Source organism: Mixophyes fleayi, chromosome 5 (assembly GCF_038048845.1).
Source record: "Mixophyes fleayi isolate aMixFle1 chromosome 5, aMixFle1.hap1, whole genome shotgun sequence".
NCBI lineage: Eukaryota > Metazoa > Chordata > Amphibia > Anura > Limnodynastidae > Mixophyes > Mixophyes fleayi.
The window spans coordinates 59451225-59469346 of record NC_134406.1 but is presented as its reverse complement, the minus strand read 5'-3'; the positions used below and the strand labels follow the sequence as shown (position 1 = coordinate 59469346).

Genomic DNA, 18122 nt, shown 5'->3' with positions numbered 1-18122 from the left:
GGGGGGATATGCCATGCGTGACCCGGCTAGCCGATTAGTGCATGCGCGGTGGAGCTGAAAGCCAAAACTTAGGCTTTAAGTTCCACTTAGTCACAAGACAAAAAAAGTTTAAAGATAGTAAAAAATTAATACAAATATTTTTAAAAATGAAATATTTTAAAATGATTACCTCATGAAAAAGTACTTTATTAAAATAATAAAGCATGTTTTCATTTTTTTCTGTTATCGACATCCTAAGACACCCAATCATGGGGGGGAGGAAAGAGTCAGCGGGGCGCTGGGGAAAGAGTGAAAGTGACTCACCTGAGTAGATGTGGGGGCGGGATCCATTCTCTTTTAAATAACTGGCAGCGTGCTGCCTTCTTTATGGCATGGTGCGGCGGAAGGGATGTCCCTTTTAGAAGACGGGGCTACCAAAGCAGCAGTAATAGGCTGCACGGCTCCTTTGCTTTCTTCTGGCAGGCCCATGGCGTCACTGCCGGTCTACAGTAATACAATTAGTCAATTCAATTAGTGACCTCTGCATTCTGGGGGTGAAGGGGAGAGTCCAGCAAAACTAGCTTTCCAGGGAACTGGATCCCCCCCTAATTGTCACCTGCAGTGTTAGTAGTAATGTGAAAGTCACATATTTGTACACAATCCAATAATGTAATGAAGTGTCAGATACACAAGAGATTAGTCTCGTTGATGTCTTAAATTAATCCTGAGAGTGAAAGAATAGTAGAACAGTCTTTATTATATGTGTCACTTTTGTGCATTTAAGTGCTTTCATTACCCAGGTACCAGTACATTTAGAGATGTATTTGTCTGCAAAAGTGCAGCTGAATTGAGCGGATTCCAGTAAGTCTGACAACTGGAGAATATGAATCCTTATGCTGGGAGGACGATACTGTGTGTGTGTACCTCTCCCACTCATATAAATACATACTTGTCACCACTTACACATAATTTCCAAGGTCACTCTGCTATTGAACCTGTGAAGAACCTCCCACATGACAGTATTATTAGGAGTACCACAATCTCCATCATGTTATATGTATGAATTGATTCTATTGTATTGTTTTGCCTTGGAAATACCTAAGAACATATACAGCATAAGGTATAGGATGTAGTGTAAGAATTACATCTAGTATGCAGAAAAAGAGACCTTACTGTGCAGTTGGCCAGTACTGAAAAATAGGGACATTTTCATAGACAAAAATTTCCAGGGACAAATCTTAATGCCCTGGGGGTATATTTACTAAACTGCGGGTTTGCAAAGTAGAGATGCTGCCTATAGCAACCAATCAGATTCTAGTTATCATTTATTTAGTACATTCTACAAAAGACAGCTAGAATCTGATTGGTTGCTATAGGCAACATCTCCACTTTTTCAAACCCGCAGTTTAGTAAATATACCGCCAGGACTGTCGGAGGAAATTAGAGACAGTCGGCAGCAATGTAAATAATACCACCCCTGCAAAATGAAATCTAGTTTTTCCACTTCTCCTGAAACACCACTAGTAACAGGATAAGTGGGGATCAATTGGGTGTCCCATTTTAAAAATAAAAAATATGCACCTACATAAAACAACTAAAATGGTCCAATGCTGGAAAATGCGGAAATTTTTCTTTCACGTGAGGGGCACTTTGTCTTCCTACCATGGGTAAGGTACAGACTGTTCTTGATCCTTTTCCATCCAGGCCTCTTAATTTGGAGGTGCAGCCAATCACATCACAGCAATGGGGCTGGTTCAGGAATTCAGAAGAGGCCACATTGCCTGATTTTTAAATCACTATTAATTCATTCATTTTTTCAAAAACGGCACATTACAACCAGACGTTTTCTTTCACATACTGGTTTATCATACAGTGAGGTTTAAAAACCTGTGTTTAGGGTTTTACAATGCATGCAAACTGCAGTTCCATACATTGCATGCAAAATGTAGTTTCAAACTGCAACCAATGAATACAGTAATACAGTACAGTAATCTGCAGGTTAATAAATCCTGGCCTCTTATTTTTTTAACAATGATGTCAGGATATTTATTTTCTAAGGTTATTTGTGCCATACACCCGTAGGTTATACATATCGTGTCAATAAGGAGCATAAGTAAAATAGTTTACTCTGGATCTATTATGTGCTGTTGTCTTACACGTATAATTACATGTTATTATGAATAGGTAAGTCATAAACATTCAAGCAGAGGATTTCCTAAAACAAGTAGTGTATTGTGTACATGGAATTCTTGTGTGATGAATTTCCTCTTCGGTAAATGAGTCACAAAAGGTCCTGTTATAGAGTTTCTTCTGGAAAATTACTTTAGAGTGATTGCTGCTTGTCTATGAGTTGTCATTCTATCTATCTATCTATCTATCTATCTATCTATCTATCTATCTGTTATGAAATATCCATGATCATTAGTTACAACTGATTTTCAAAATACAGTAATATGACATTACAGCCACGGTGATGTTTTTTCTTGTCTAAAGAAACCTGAATATTTTTACCAAGATTCCATAATCATTATTATTTATATTCTACAATGTAATACAATTGTGGAAAACAAAATAAACATACCATGATTAATAACATGGGGCCTGATTCATTAAGGATCTTAAATGAAGGTACATGAAAAAACAGCCAGTATTTAACTTATGTGCAAAACAGAAAACTAGTTTGCACCCCTTGCATTGTAACATGGTTTTGTCCAGGAGACTGAAATAAGATACCTCTTCATTTAAGATCCTTAATGAATCAGTCTAGTAACTAACAATGAAATATAAGGTGGAAGAACTTACAATCATGTCTTCGGGCCTTTGTCTACCCCCATGTCATATGCCCTCTGGCCTTGTGTCCGAGAACCTTGTCCTGTTTGAACCAGTTGGGGCATTTCCTGTTGCTTTTTCCTGGGAGTGAAGTATAATGATGTCACACTCCTGAGAGAAAGCAATGTTAAAGGCTTCTATTAGAATTAGTTTGGGAAGACATGGGCGAAATAGGGAGGGGACAAGAGGCACATGGTGTATTTATTATTATTATTATTATTATTATTATTATTATTATTAATTTTTATTTATAGGGCGCCACAAAGTATCCGTAGCGCCGTACAAGGACAAACAATGGCACAGTACAAGGTGAAACAGCACAGTACAAGTAACAGTAAGCACTATAACTCTGGGGGCTCAGGCACAGCATGAAAGAGAGGGAGGGAGGGGAAAAGTGAGTATAGGCAGGTAACTATGGCCCAAGAGGGTGGGCACGGATGACAGGTTGAGAGTCACTGAGGGGAGCGGAGAGAAGCGAGAGGAGACAGAGGGCAGAGGGACTGAGAGGAGGTGAGCTGAGTAGCTGGAGAGCGCAGTTAAAAGTGATGGAAACAGAAGGTAGGAGAGCCCTGCTCAAAGGAGCGAACAATCTAAAGGGAGGGGAAGACAGACACATGGATGAGACGGAGAGACGGGAGAAACTGAGACGGAGTCGAGGAAGGGGGAGAAGGGAAGAAGGGATGAGAAAGAGAGGTAGCCGACCGGTGGGAGTTTAGGCATGAGACTGGAAGGCTTTAAGGAAAAGGTGGGTTTTTAATGTTCGTTTGAAAGAGGACAGATTAGGGCAGGGGTGGGCAAACCTGTCCTCAAGGGCCATATCCAGTTCATGTTTTTAGGATTTCTGTCTGTAGAAACAGGAGGGATAATTACTCACTCAGCCAAATAGATTAACTCAGCTGTACATGATTAAAGAAATCCTAAAAACATGAACTGGATATGGCCCTTGAGGACAGGTTTGCCCACCCCTGGATTAGGGGAAGTTCTGATGGAGCGGGGGAGCTTGTTCCAAAGGAGGGGAGCGGCGCGGGAGAAGTCTTGGATACGTGCGTGAGAGGAGGTAATCAGAGGGGAAGAGAGGCGACGATCGTTGGACGATCGCAGTGAGCGGGAGGGAGTGTGAATAGAGATAAGGTTAGAGATGTAGGGAGCAGTGGAGTTGGCGAGGGCCTTGTAAGTCAGAGTGAGGAGCTTGAAAAGGATTCTGTAGGGGAAGGGGAGCCAGTGAAGGGCTTGGTAGAGTGGGGATACAGAGGTGGAACGGCGAGAGAGGAAAATAAGCCTAGCAGCGGCGTTAAGTACAGATTCAAGGGGAGCGAGATGAGAGAGGGGGAGGCCGATAAGGAGAAGGTTGCAGTAGTCCAAGCGGGAGATAATCAGAGAGTGGACGAGAGATTTGGTGGCATCCTGAGAGAGGAAGGGCCGAATGCGGGCAATGTTGCGAAGCTGGAAACGGCAGGATTTGGCGAGAGAGTGAATGTGAGGGGCAAAGGAGAGAGAGGAGTCGAGGATGACACCTAGGCAGCAGAGTTGGGGAACAGGGGAGATAGATGAGTTGTCAACAGTGATGGAGAGGTCAGAGGGGAAGGAGGTACGAGAGGGAGGAAAGACAATGAGTTCAGTTTTAGCAAGATTGAGTTTAAGAAATCTAAACTGGTGTAGGTAGGAGCACTGTCCTGCCTGATTGTCAAGTAACTGTATCACTCTCCATTTAGGCCACACACATGGGTGACCAGTTTAGAAGAGGTCTGATGACTTAGCATTCAGACTGAGCAGCCAGATCTCAGTATACACTTGGGCCCATTAGTGTGGTCTGAATATGACAACACATGTGTTTGTCCCCAATTGTAAAGTGCTACGGAATATGTTGGCGCCATATAGATAAATGATGATGATGATGATATAAGCCAACGGTGGTCACCTTCTGACTGCAGTTTCCAACATTCCTGACAATCTGGTTGACTGTTATCTGGCATTGTGCTTGGTTTAATGCAAAATAAATAGTTTTTCAATAAACTGTATTATTTATCTTTGTAATACTATGTCTACAGTACAAACTGTAATAATTACTGCTGCAAGTCCACAAGTTATAGCAAATGTGCAGCTCTATAATAGAACCCCCGAGTGCTTTGCATGTTTCATCACTGGTAATAAGAGCACAGTATGGTTTCTGTATGGTACATGCTGACATAGGCTCAATCTGTGATCAAAGAGTCTAACAACGTGTAGTGATATGTGTTACCTCACAGCTACATGCTCCAGATAGTTTAATGGAATCAGTTCCAGCACAGCCTGATAACATAAGAGGGTACTGACAGTTTACTCACCTCCATATAAACAGCGGGATATCTTTTAAGATTTCTATTCCATGAAACAAAGTGACTAAGATGAATTCCCTTTAAAAAGAAGCATATCCCACATATGTGTGTTATAAAATACTTGTTTCACTTTATACAGTGCTAAGGCATAGTTACGCTTGCAACTGTTTAGATATTAAAGACATATGCTGCAACACATATCAACCGACAACTTGTAAATCGAAGTTAATAGTTTAGTTGACGGTGATGTAGAGTTTCTTCACCCTTGATTCAAGCAGGGGTGTCCCCCACAACTGAAATTGCAATTTTCTCCTCCTTACACAAATCAGCAGAAAAACTTATTTTGGTGTAATGTATAGTTGCCTAATTTCCCTGGGCAGTTTGCCTTTGGAAATGTAATTATTTTTCTATATTGACCAACTGCAATGCCAATAATGCCATTATGTTATATCCATATCCAATAAATAGGAAATGATGGGAACTCTAGCGCTCAAAGGTCTAACTCTTAGGGCTAGATTTACTAAGCTGTGGGTTTGAAAAAGTGGGGATATTGCCTATAGCAACCAATCAGATTCTAGCTATCATTTATTTAGTGCTTTCTACAAAATGACAGCTAGAATCTGATTGGTTGCTATAGGCAACTTCCCCACTTTTTCAAACCTGCAGCTTAGTAAATCTAGCCCTTAGTGCTTCAGTGTCGCGTGATGTGGTTAGATGCCCTAACTCAGGAGCAGGAAATCATTTAAAAATGTTAATGTATCCTATAAACCCCATATATTGCCACTTCAATCATTGCTAGGGTACATGCCTACTAACTTTTATTTTTGTGTGTTTAGATTATGTCATGTATTATGTCAGGGGTACTGTGTGCTTGGTCAGTCTGTTTTTTCACAGCAGTCTATGATTCCTTTCTGTCCATGCAGCAACATTCCACCTCCTCTCCATCTACTGCTACAAAAACGTAATGTACAATGGGGGGGTCAATGTACACGCGCTGTCTGATCTAGCAACCAAGCAGTAGTCTCTAATGTATAATGTATAATAAGTATTGTCACTAATGTATAATGTATAAGTAAAGGCCACTGTTCCATAATATAGGATGCAACAAAAAACAAATAATTGTTCTTAATTGATTCACTATATTTTATTACCTAATAAAATCTGTTGCCTTCTTATTGTTACTGCCTATGGTTTGAGTCTCTCCATAACTATCCACAGGATAATTAATCAAACTGAATGGCTCAGTACTTATGCCACATGTTCTCTCACAAGGAAATCCTCCAAACATGACCTTAATCAGCATCTGTGCGGAAGTGCAGGCAACTAAAATAACGTAAAGGATGAGAAAGCTATATAGTAGCATAATGTGCAAGAACAGAAATTCAGACGTTTAATACAATGCCCTATAATCACCATCATAAAGATTAATGCTATGAAACGTAAAAATAAAGTTGCAAAAAAAGACTAATAAAAAGCGACTGTACCCTGAGGGTAGTGCCCACTGGTCCTTTGTGTGCTGGCATCTATCTGTCAGAGGAACCCAGAGTTTATCTCATTCATCTGCACATTGCGCATTGTGTAAATGCCTGTTGTTGTAACACTTGACCTGTCGCTGATATGCGCAGGTGCAGAAAGCGCCACCATGTGCTTAGACCAGCAATGTTCAGACAGCATAAGACAAATAAGACAAATGCTCTAAGCAGAGTGATCTGTAAATGAGAATGTCACAAACCACAGCAGTATTGTCATGATCCAAACCAGTAAGTTCCCATAACCAAACATATTATATTTATGTCACTAAAACCAGCTTCTATAAACGTCTCACCTGCAAATATCACAGGCTTTCACTGATTGGCACTTAGGCTGAGCAGTAAGAGACTTTGGGGTAAATTTATCAAGCTGCTGGTTTGAAAAAGTATATATGTTGCCTATAGCAACCAATCAGATTCTAGTTATCATATATTTAGTACATCCTACAAAATGATAGCTAGAATATGATTGGCTGCTATAGGAAACATATCCAGTTTTTCATACCCGCAGCTTGATAAATTGACCCCTTTATCTGCACAGGTCCTGTGCACCAGTGAGGGTTGGTGGTGTTGTCCTGGGAAAGTCCTGCTGTGATGCTGGAACACGCACTGACCAGATAATCCAATATGGGCTCGGACGCTGCATCATCGGCAACTTACGCACCTCAGTCGCTATATCTTTAAATCAGTCTGATTCAGAGCTTGACAGATTATTGGTGCTCATGTACCCTAGTTTCATGTGCTCTATCCTGCTCCGGACTGATTACCTTTGTACCAAATCCTGGACATTGTCTTAGACCACAGCTATTGACCCCTGCTATAAGTATTAGCTCCCCAGTTGCTTACTTGTGCTGTTAGCATTAGACTATATACCTGACTATGATTTCTGAATATCTCCGGTCACCAGCAGTTGTGTTCCACCCCTGCACATTGAGCTACAGCTAACATGTTGAAAGTTAAAAAGTTCAACTTTTAGTCTAATGGAAGCTGCACCCTGTAGGGCATTATTAAGAATCTGCTGTTCATTGCAACCCTGTATGATCTATGTTTTGTTTCAGTAACAAAGCTGTAAAAGTGCAGCACACAGAACATATACTATATTCCAAAACTTCTTAAGTATTTAAAAGTGTCATGGTCGCCACCTTCTCTGATAAAAGACACAGGCTTCCTATCTTAATAATAACATTGGCACAAAGCTCCATTTTTATTGGCCAGGTGGCAACCATAGACAGAATTCACACTTCCTGTTTCCCACACTCCCCGAACACCTATCTGCCTCCCAACATTTGAAAATATATTCCACTCAACTATGTTGCCATCCAGATCCACCATGCCTTTTTTACTGTCTTAAAATCAAGACTGCCCCTCAAAGAACAAGACTATTAAAAGGTATGAACCTATAACTGCACCTATCACCTAATATAAGCTGTATTACACTGTGCTATCCTAGTATCATAGGCCAGCACAGGAATTGATTACAGGCAGGCTACGGCCCTATCACTGTGAGGCATCAATACTAACCACTGTGCCACCCAATAACATACTTGCCAACTTATAGTTTCTCTCCTCTGGGAGATCCTGGAGAGGAGGTCAGGTGGCAGGTGTGGGAGGGAGCATGGTGAAGCCATTGTAGCACTGCAGCCCTGCCCCCTGCCAAGATTTGTGGATTTACATTATGTGGTGGGGCTTAATGATGTGATTTGCATCATTAAGCCCCGCCTTGCTGCGACTCAAGTGAGTGCCTGTTCTTCCAGGAGTCAAGGAGAAATCCCCGAAATTTGGGGGACTTCCAGACATTCCAGGATAAGTATTATCATATAGAGCCTAGCAGATAAGAACAGATGCTAACATTGTTTGCAACATGCAAAGATATATTTTTATTGTTCAGTAGATCAATAAAGAAAAAATAGAAACAATTCAACAGGCACAAATTCAACAGGTACAAACATGCATAGTTGCATGACATCACAAAATGGGAAGAAACAGCATTTGTGCAACACATCCGCAGTTACATAAACAACCCTTATGGACAGCAATGGAACTGAACTCCTTAATGACATAGTTATCTTCAAAAATATTTAAATTAAAAGTTTAAATAAAGCGGGTCTGTCCAACTAGAGCAGGCCCTCCAATGCTAGTTTGTGGCCCTTGCCATCCCTGATAGCCTCCATACACTGTATGACGTTATATTTCATATTATTTGGCCCCAAACACATAGTGATATATTTGCAGCCCTGTGTATGCAGATACTTGGACATCACGACAATAAAAGATTTCAAATAAATGGTAATTATTTTATGCAGCAAAAATGTAAAATAAATATTTAAGGGACACACAATTAAGTGTGCAAACAGATGTAATTCACAGCAACCAGGCTCTGTTGTGTTTCTAGTACAGTTTAGAAAATATAAACAAATGTTTGATAAACAGCACATTTGTGCTCTGATACTTGTGCACCAGATTTTATAAATATCCCGTACACATATAAGTAATTTTTCTGTAAAATTTTCCTTTACACTTTGCACAGGCACTAAGTATTTGCACACATGAGCAGGCTTGTCTTTCAAGCGGCAACAAAAAAATAAAATTACTGTTTAAATACCACATTTCTGGAAAACACATCAAATCTGAATTCTTATTTTGGAGAAAACATGTTATTTCAGTTCTGCTTTGATTCTTTTAGACTCTGTGCTCTTATACTGTGTAGCAAAAGTTTTAGGCACATGTGTCAGTACTTGTTAAGCAAGCTGCAGCTGCTGAAATAAAAGGCGTACTAGAAAGGTAAAGCCGAGCTATTGAGCACAGAGTGTGAAACGCAAACAAGCTGCTGCATACAGTCTATTCACCCCCTTCAGTGCTGAAGAGGCCAAAACAGCAGTGCGGGAACAGAGGACTGGGGCAAAGAACGTGTTACATCAGTTCTGCCAAAATCTGTTCTGTAGGTGGAGCAATGCTATTTGTGTAGCCCTGTACACCCCCGGGGCCCTGTAGAAACTACTAAAGTTCAAGCAAAAAACAAGCTTGAACTACCACTTACCTATGAATTCAGATGGGCTCATTCAACATATTGTTATGACACCTACAAATTTCTAGGTCATTTATGTATGTGTGGCCTCTCATCCAACACATACATACTATATAAGTCTGTTATTTGTGATTTATTCCTGAAAGCAATGTATCTATTTGTAACCCCCCATATGAGTTGTATTCTGTAATACACAGTAAGAGAAAGCCAGTATGTTTGTGTTTTTAAGTGCTTTCGTTATGAGTGTTCCCTTATGGTTGGCACTCTCAAAACTTCTATGCAAAGTCAAAAAGAATTATAGTTTATTACAATAAATCGACATTTCAGTACCACATTGTACCTTTATCAAGACAATAAACATTTAAAACATAACTGTACATATACTTGTCTAGCATGGAAATCAACAGCTGCCAGAACGCAAATTAAGCCCAGTTAATAGCACCCTATTCCCATACCATCCCCACCCTATCTAAAATTTGGCAATTAAAAAATGCAAACCTATAGTAATATGTAATAATATATCTGGCAGGCCGCCAATGGGAGTGCATCTGGGGAAATTGTCAATAATAGTACTAGAGATCAATTCATAAACCAGGATATATATACCTAGATAAGTACAAAAATAGGTTAATATTAGAATAGTTAATCTACAAAGAGACTGCATAAAGAATTAATGACATGTATAAAACCAAATAATATTAATCAAAATATATCAAAGAATGGAAAGTGATAAAAAAACAAACCTAATTTATATTACAAATATCATCATCATCATTTATTTATATAGCGCCACTAATTCCGCAGCGCTGTACAGAGAACTCACTCACATCAGTCCCTGTTCCATTGGAGCTTACAGTCTAAATTCCCTGACACACACACACACAGACTAGGGTCAATTTGTTAGCTACCAATTAACCTACCAGTATGTTTTTGGAGTGTGGGAGGAAACCGGAGCACCCGGAGGAAACTCACGCACACACGGGGAGAACATACAAACTCCCGTTTACTGCTAGATGTGGCCATATGTTGTGTTTTCCAGCCTAAGTGGGGTGAGCTTGAGCGACAAAGCCTTACGGGTTTTTTTTTTCTCCAGTGAAGTGGGTATATAAGATAGTAGACAAAACTATCAAGTGCTAAATAAGTCAGAATAATTACTGTGTTAAAATTGTGGTGATAGAAATGGTAAGATCACTAAATAGTGACATCACTAAAATTAAAAATAGCAATTACTACCAAAATGGTAATACTATAGGGGATATGAAACAGTTTTATAATTTGCGGCAGTATTATTTGAGGACCCACCCATTTGAGAAAATAATTTTGGCCAATAGAGGCCACTGTATATAATCTAAAAATCCGGTCCGTACACCTCCTCTTCTAGGTTTTGTGATATAATCAATTATCATACACATCGTTATAGGGATAATATGTTTCTTCTCCAAAAAGTGTCTTGGTAGTAGAGTATCCAAATGTCCATTCCAGAGGCTATCTGCCACAGCCACCCTCTCTTGTACTATCCTATTATTATTATTATCCCTTATTTATAAACTGCTGCTATAGTACTCAGTGCTGTACACAAATAACATACAATGACAAAACAGTCAAGATGGCCCTGCACAAATGAGCTCACAATATAAGAGGTGGGGGGTGCTTGACGCATAAGGTATCAGAATAATAATTGCAGCTGTTGGTGGAGAATATACGTCTGGCTATTGTAAGACAGCAGAATTATCAGCCGCCGTTTATAAAGCAGCCGTTGGCTACTAGTATTTCTGTGCAGCCATCGGCGGTGTGATACAACTGGAATGATAAGACACAGTACAAAGTGGTGGAACTATTGGTGCAGCAAGTGCGGTGCACCGGGGCCCTTGGAGATATTGGGGCCCGCTGCATGGGGAACTAGTGAGCTGTGGGCCCTGGTTTCCTCCTCCCCACTTCTCTACATCAGGGCCCACAGCTCGCTAGTTCCACCTCTGAAGATATGACACATTAATTAGTCATTACAGAAATCTTAAAACAATCAGCTCCCTGCAACCATATGGTCCTTCATCATTTGACTGAAGCTTCTTCCTCTTCTGGTTCCAGAGAAGGCTGCCGCTTTAGTGCTGCTCTGGAGGTTATCCGCCAGCTTGGAGTAGTTGCTTGTAGTTGCCAGGCCGCTTGTTCCCCATGTTTGGTGGCAGCTGCTGCCACCAGTGAGTCAGTGGAAATCACCAAAAGAGGGACGGAGTTGTCAACAGCAATGACAGTTGAACTAAATGGGTCTAGCAGCTGAGTTGGTATTTGATATTCTTCTAAAGAACCCTGTCCTTGGTGTAACGTCACTTCTCTGCACCACTTTGAGATTTCCCGCAGCCTTCGCAATTTTTTAATTGTTTTATATTAGAAGATGATGAAGCGGTCAGTAGGGCACAGAGCGGATCTAAAGCACAGCCATAACCGCTGGACTTTTAATCTTACCAACATAAAAACAGCCACAAGGACAACTTAAAAGCTATATTGTTTGATCACTGGTTGCATGTAATGGATGTTGCAAAGATGATACAACAATAAGAAAATTGCATGTGGTGCATTCAATACAACCAGATCTGTTCCTGCCACGTTGCAACTGATTTGAGTTTTGTGACTAGTAGATTCCTTGGGTCCCTGTCCTTCTTAAAGGCAATTTGTGGCTTTAATGATAAATCCTTTGGTAATATATCATCACTTAAATGGCCAATGCATCACTACGGCTTTTATAGTAGAAAAATGGCAATAGAGTAGTTAAAGCAAGAAGTAAGATGTGGTATTTAATTTCAGAATGTGTAGTTTTATATAAATTATATAGGGGTTTCTCCATACTGTTATTCAAATATTTGTGGACATATCCAAGAACCTCTTTTCATCACTTAAGTTGTTATAAACACATAAGTGTTTCATAATTGTTATGACTCACCCATAAAAATTGGGAAAAGGACAGACTGAAATGTAATGATTTGGGGTGAAAGCTTGAGGCATTAAACAGGGTGCTTCTGTCGGTGATTGAGTGCAGTGTTCTCTCTAGTGGCAGGTTTACAAATGATTCACATGGTACCTGATTTACCTTGGAATGCAATGTGAACGCAATTTGCATTTAAAAAACTGGATGTTAACTGCACGTATGTACACCCGTATTCAAGTACACGCGGATCTCAAGAAAAGTTTCCATTTGAATATGGCTATTAGTATGCTCTGGTTACATGGCACTAACCGTGTGTACACAAACAGAACGCCGTGCAGGATACGCACCTGCATATGTGCAGTATCAAGTCCTATCAGAATTCATACTAAATAAATAAATAAACTCTTAATACTATAACCATTAATAAAAATACATTTAAAAAACAATGTCCATTTTTTTCTAACATGAGATACGTAAAACAGAATGTTATTAATGCCTACTGTACATAAAATGCATTTTTATAGTTTCTCGTTCTTGCAGACACATATTCTAGCATACATACATGTCATCATTATCAGTCGGCACTTACATGTGTCCTGTAGCTGGTGCAAGTGATACAGCTTAAAAACACATACCTAGGAGATGCCCAGAGCATGAATTGGACAAATGTGCATTCGCTGGACCTCGCACGCCCTTACTGTACATTACCTATGAGCGTCTGCCCCTTTACTCCCCTGTTCTGTGCTTCAAGCTGTAGGCAGTCGGAAGAGTCATTTGCGTTTGGACATGAATTGCATGGACTTGTGTTCAGTGGCATAAAGTTGGCAACGGGACTTACTTCCGAAGATGAATCAGGCCCACTGTGTTCAAAAATTACTTTAATTGGTGAGTTATGTCTGCATGTTCTCGCCGTTGTTGCGTGAGTTTCCTCCAGGTGCTCCGGTTTCCTTCCACATTCCAAAAACATACTAGTAGGTTAATTGACAGTTGACAAAATTAACGCTAGTCTGAGTCTGTCTGTGTGTGTGTTATGGAATTTAGACTGTAAGCTCCATGGGGCAGACATTTTCTGTACAGTGCTGTGGAATTGGTGGCATTATATAAATAAATGATGATGATTGGCATATCTTGTTTATTTAGGTGCTGTACCATCTCCTGTAGTTAACCCCCCACAGTCTACATGAAAAAAAAATAACATAAATATTTGATAAAAATGTAAAATCGCTACCACAATGACCGAAAACATTTATTCTCCCAACCATGTACATACAGTGGACTCCATTGATCTTCCTGTAATTTAAAGATCATATTTTTTTCAAATCGAAAAACCAATTCAATAGTAATCCTGTTAATAAGGAACGATGTTAACAATGTCAGTACTTGGGCCACCATAGAGTAGCTCCCTCTGAGGAGTGGAAGCATAGAGGCTTTTCACATCCAAAGGTACCAAAATATTAGCATTAGATAACATCATTCTGTTTCTCAAATTCTATTTCAAGGATCGAATCCCTATGGACTGTAGACAGCTTTATAGATTTGGACAGTAGTTTTGCAGTAGTTTCAGAAATTAAATAATTAGACACTCTAAAATCAGTAGTCTCATCAATTAGACTTTTAAACACCAAGGTGTGATCCTTTATTAGGTCTTGGAGTTGCCTCAGGATTTCCACATTATTTATATATCTTGTCTGTAGGTCTCATGCAGATAACATGGTCATTGGAAAAATCCTTAGTAACCTGCGTTTCCATGGCGGTGACATTCAACCTAGAAACACAAAGAAGCACAATTTTAATTGAATAAAACACTATTCCAAATTCCATTGGGAAAAAAATCTAAAGCAACGGCACATTACTTGCACCTGTCGCTGAATGACTGTGACCAAGAATCCCTTTTTATCCTCTCAGCCAATCAGACGTGGTTTTCCTTGCTGACCACTTGTGGTCACAGCAGTCACTCAGCATTGGGACTCATGGTCAGCATTGTAGCCCCGGCTTTTATGGTTTATTTTCCTCCTAATTTCCTGTTTTACAAGCCCCACAATATTTGTGTGAGGCTCAGTGAGCAGGAAAATCAACTGAATTAAGGGATAAATTGGGCCCAAATAGGTTAAGCTTTGAGCACAACATGGTTCACTATTTTGGCATGAACAAAATGTTCGTTCCACCTATAGGCCAGAGATGAATTGGTGCCTGTAAATGCTGTCAGTATCATCCAGAGACTGAATCAGTACTTGTGTGGCACGGACCTGGCACTTACACTGTCTGCTATGTACAGGCAAATAGTATGGGAAAGCACTGGATTCCCAGGGACAGCGATGAGGGTCTTCAAAGCGCCTATATGTCACTAGCCTTAATAATATCATAACACATGGCAGCACAGTGGCCTAGTGGTTAGCACTTCTGCCTCACAGCACTGGGGTCATGAGTTTGATTCCCGACCATGGCCTTATCTGTGTGGAGTTTGTATGTTCTCCGTGTGTGCGTGGGTTTCCTCCGGGTGCTCCGGTTTCCTCCCACACGCCAAAAACATACTGGTAGGTTAATTGGCTGCTATCAAAATTGACCCTAGTCTCTCCCTCTCTGTCTGTCTGTGTCTGAGTGTGTGTCTATATTAGGGAATTTAGACTGTAAGCTCCAATGGGGCAGGGACTGATGTGAATGAGTTCTCTGTACAGCGCTGCGGAATTAGTGGCGCTATATAAATAAATGATGATGATGAACACATATCTATAACTAATCATTGTAGGATAAGGTAAAACTAGTGCCACATAGTTGAAAAGTCACATAGGAATAACACACACTGTTCCCGGTTTTCAATTATCCCCATTGCATACAACACAATGCAAATCTATTCAGGTCAACCAATATAATTTGCAACAAGTGAAAAGAAACGGCTCTACCCGATTGTAGTAGGACAGTCTGGGATACAGTTGTATGTGCAGCAGGATGAACTGGGGACCATTGTGTACAGATTGTTTGATCTGCCAAGATTTGTGAGTAAATTAGCCCCAAATAATTAATGTTAATGTATTAACTAAAAATTGTCCATTTTAATTACACTGATATACAACATGCTCAATATGTGTAGCTATTCTAATAACTTCTCGAAACCCCAAAGTGCAATATGCAGAACCTCTGGCTTGCGATATTATATGTTCTAATTACTTGTGTATTCATAAAGGGTATAATATATGTTGCTCATCAGTTGACTTTTTCAGTCGGTAGGGCTCATTTACTAACATTACATTTTGGTGCAAAATGTTCACTGAATCATAACCACCAATCAGACACTTGCTTTCCTTGGTTAACTTGCACTAAGCAGATAAAAGGTAATTGCTGATTAGTTAATACTGCTCATTACAAATTTTGCACCTGAATGCCATGTTAGTCAATGTGCCACAGAAGGGACGTTATACTAGTGTTCCTCAGCATAAAGTTGTATGCAGCACATTCCCTACGCAGCTTTTTCTCTGATGATTTAAAAAAACATTCACTTTGGCCAATGGAGCATTATAGGAGCTGTAGGCATTGAGTACTGAAAACAGCCCTCCCAGAAATGACAGTTGTTTCTTTACATCCAGAGACCATTAGATACACACTGCTAGACAGAGTATCTAACCTTTGGAAAACAGCAGGGAAAAGTTTGAAAAGTTTAACTTTTGTATAATATAGACACAAAGGTGGAAATTTCTAGAGTAGCTCCAATTTATTTAAACACATATTTTCTGAAAAATAGCTGTGTTTTTATCCAAGGTATCTATACAAAATAAAAGGCCCCAAAGAAAAATTGGTCTGTCCTCCCGTTGCTCCATCTATGTTCTTTGGACTATGGATCATCATCATCTGATTAAATAATGCCATGAGTGTGGAAGATCCATTTGGGCTTCATTGTGCAGGCTCTTAGATGACAGCAGGTGCAGGTAGTGGTGGAATTACTGGCATTGACAGGTAAGCAGTGATCATGGGCCCCTCCTCAGTCTCAGGACCCATAGCTACTTCACCCCCTCTAACACAGGCACTTCTACTACTGGGCATATAGTACCTGTCTCTTCTGTGCAATTAGCTACAGTGACTTTACAGTTGTCATAGCTCCACGCCATGTGTTTGGTAAGGGCAGAAGATATTTTAATTAGCTGTGAAGTTTTAATTATCCATCTACGCCTCTAGCTGAGATCCTAGCATTTCTATTGTGCAATAACTTTTTACTAAGAAGTATTTTTAAGCTGATCATTAATTTTATGATCACAGAAATGAGATGCAGAATTTATGCTGTTGTCATTGGCACCAGCTCAAGGCACCACTGACAATATTTCTGATTGTAATAGAATGACTGTGAACTAATGGAGCTCTAAGCATTCTTTTGAACATACATTTCATTTCAATGTCCGATTAGTGTGTAATGTTCCTAATTATAATGCTCATAAACCTCAATCACAGCATTACTTGGCAAAATACTAGTAACAGATATTAGGTGCTTTTAGACAAAGATGGATGAGGAATCAGCCCCACATTGCTGGTACAGAAAAGAGGTTGCTTGCAGTTCATTGAAATAAACTCATAACATTTAAGCAAGGAAGAGTTAGGAATTAAGTAGGATTTTTTGCCAATGTTGGATTTTTGTATGCTATGAATTATAAAGCAATTACTTTTATTTTATGTTGTTGAAAAGCCTTTATTTTTAAAGTGCCCATGCCACCAATGCATGTTAAGATGTTCATTTTTTTTACCTGTCTCAAGGTTCCACGTTTTGGGTGGGTGGGACATATTAATAAGATAATGTCTACCAATACCTGACAGGTATTGGTAGACATGCACGGTGTGCTCTTCAAAAGCCTTTGAGACATGATGATATTGTTAGAATATAAATTGCCATGTGACAGCTCACAGGCACGATTACCTCAGTCTGATTGTCTCATATGATGTCTTAGTGACTTAAACATCTCATTTGCAAACTGGTCACTAGAAACATATTTACCATGGTACTGTGAATGGGACAGGCCAAGAAGGTCCTTTACCCAAAGGTGTTTCATTTGCACAAAAAATACAAGTGAAAATAGATATAAATGCTATATGCTGTTCATGTGCGGTTAAATGCGCTTGACGTATTTGCGTGCGTTACAATGGTGTCACATAAGATTAGATTCTCCATCATATCGCTGATGATCGCTTGCCAATGGTTTATTAGGAAAACCTAGTCTGGGCTTGTGCATATCCTCTGAGACTAGTCCGTAGTATCCCTCAGCTACTCTGAGATATTTAAGTGATTTTTGAATAAAATAATAACCATACTTATCACCACATATTGTAATTATGCCCCATTTTGGCCTATTTATTAATTGCTGCATATGCCCCCGTTAAATATCATCTCTTATCGCAAAGAGATCTCGTGGCCCAATATTAAAAAATCATCCCAGGACAGCGCATCCGATAGGCGGCTGCCCCGGTGATGACTTCACTTACCTAACAACTCTGGGTTCTGACCCGAGGGCTTTACTGTGCATGCGCAGCCTTTCAGTAGTTACCTG

General features: G+C 39.9%; 1 protein-coding gene across 1 annotated transcript in view; it reads left to right on the top strand.

Annotated features, from left to right (window-relative positions):
* SKAP2 (src kinase associated phosphoprotein 2) overlaps positions 1-18122 on the top strand; it is a 221013-nt gene that overhangs the window by 34578 nt on the left and 168313 nt on the right. The window lies entirely within an intron of this gene.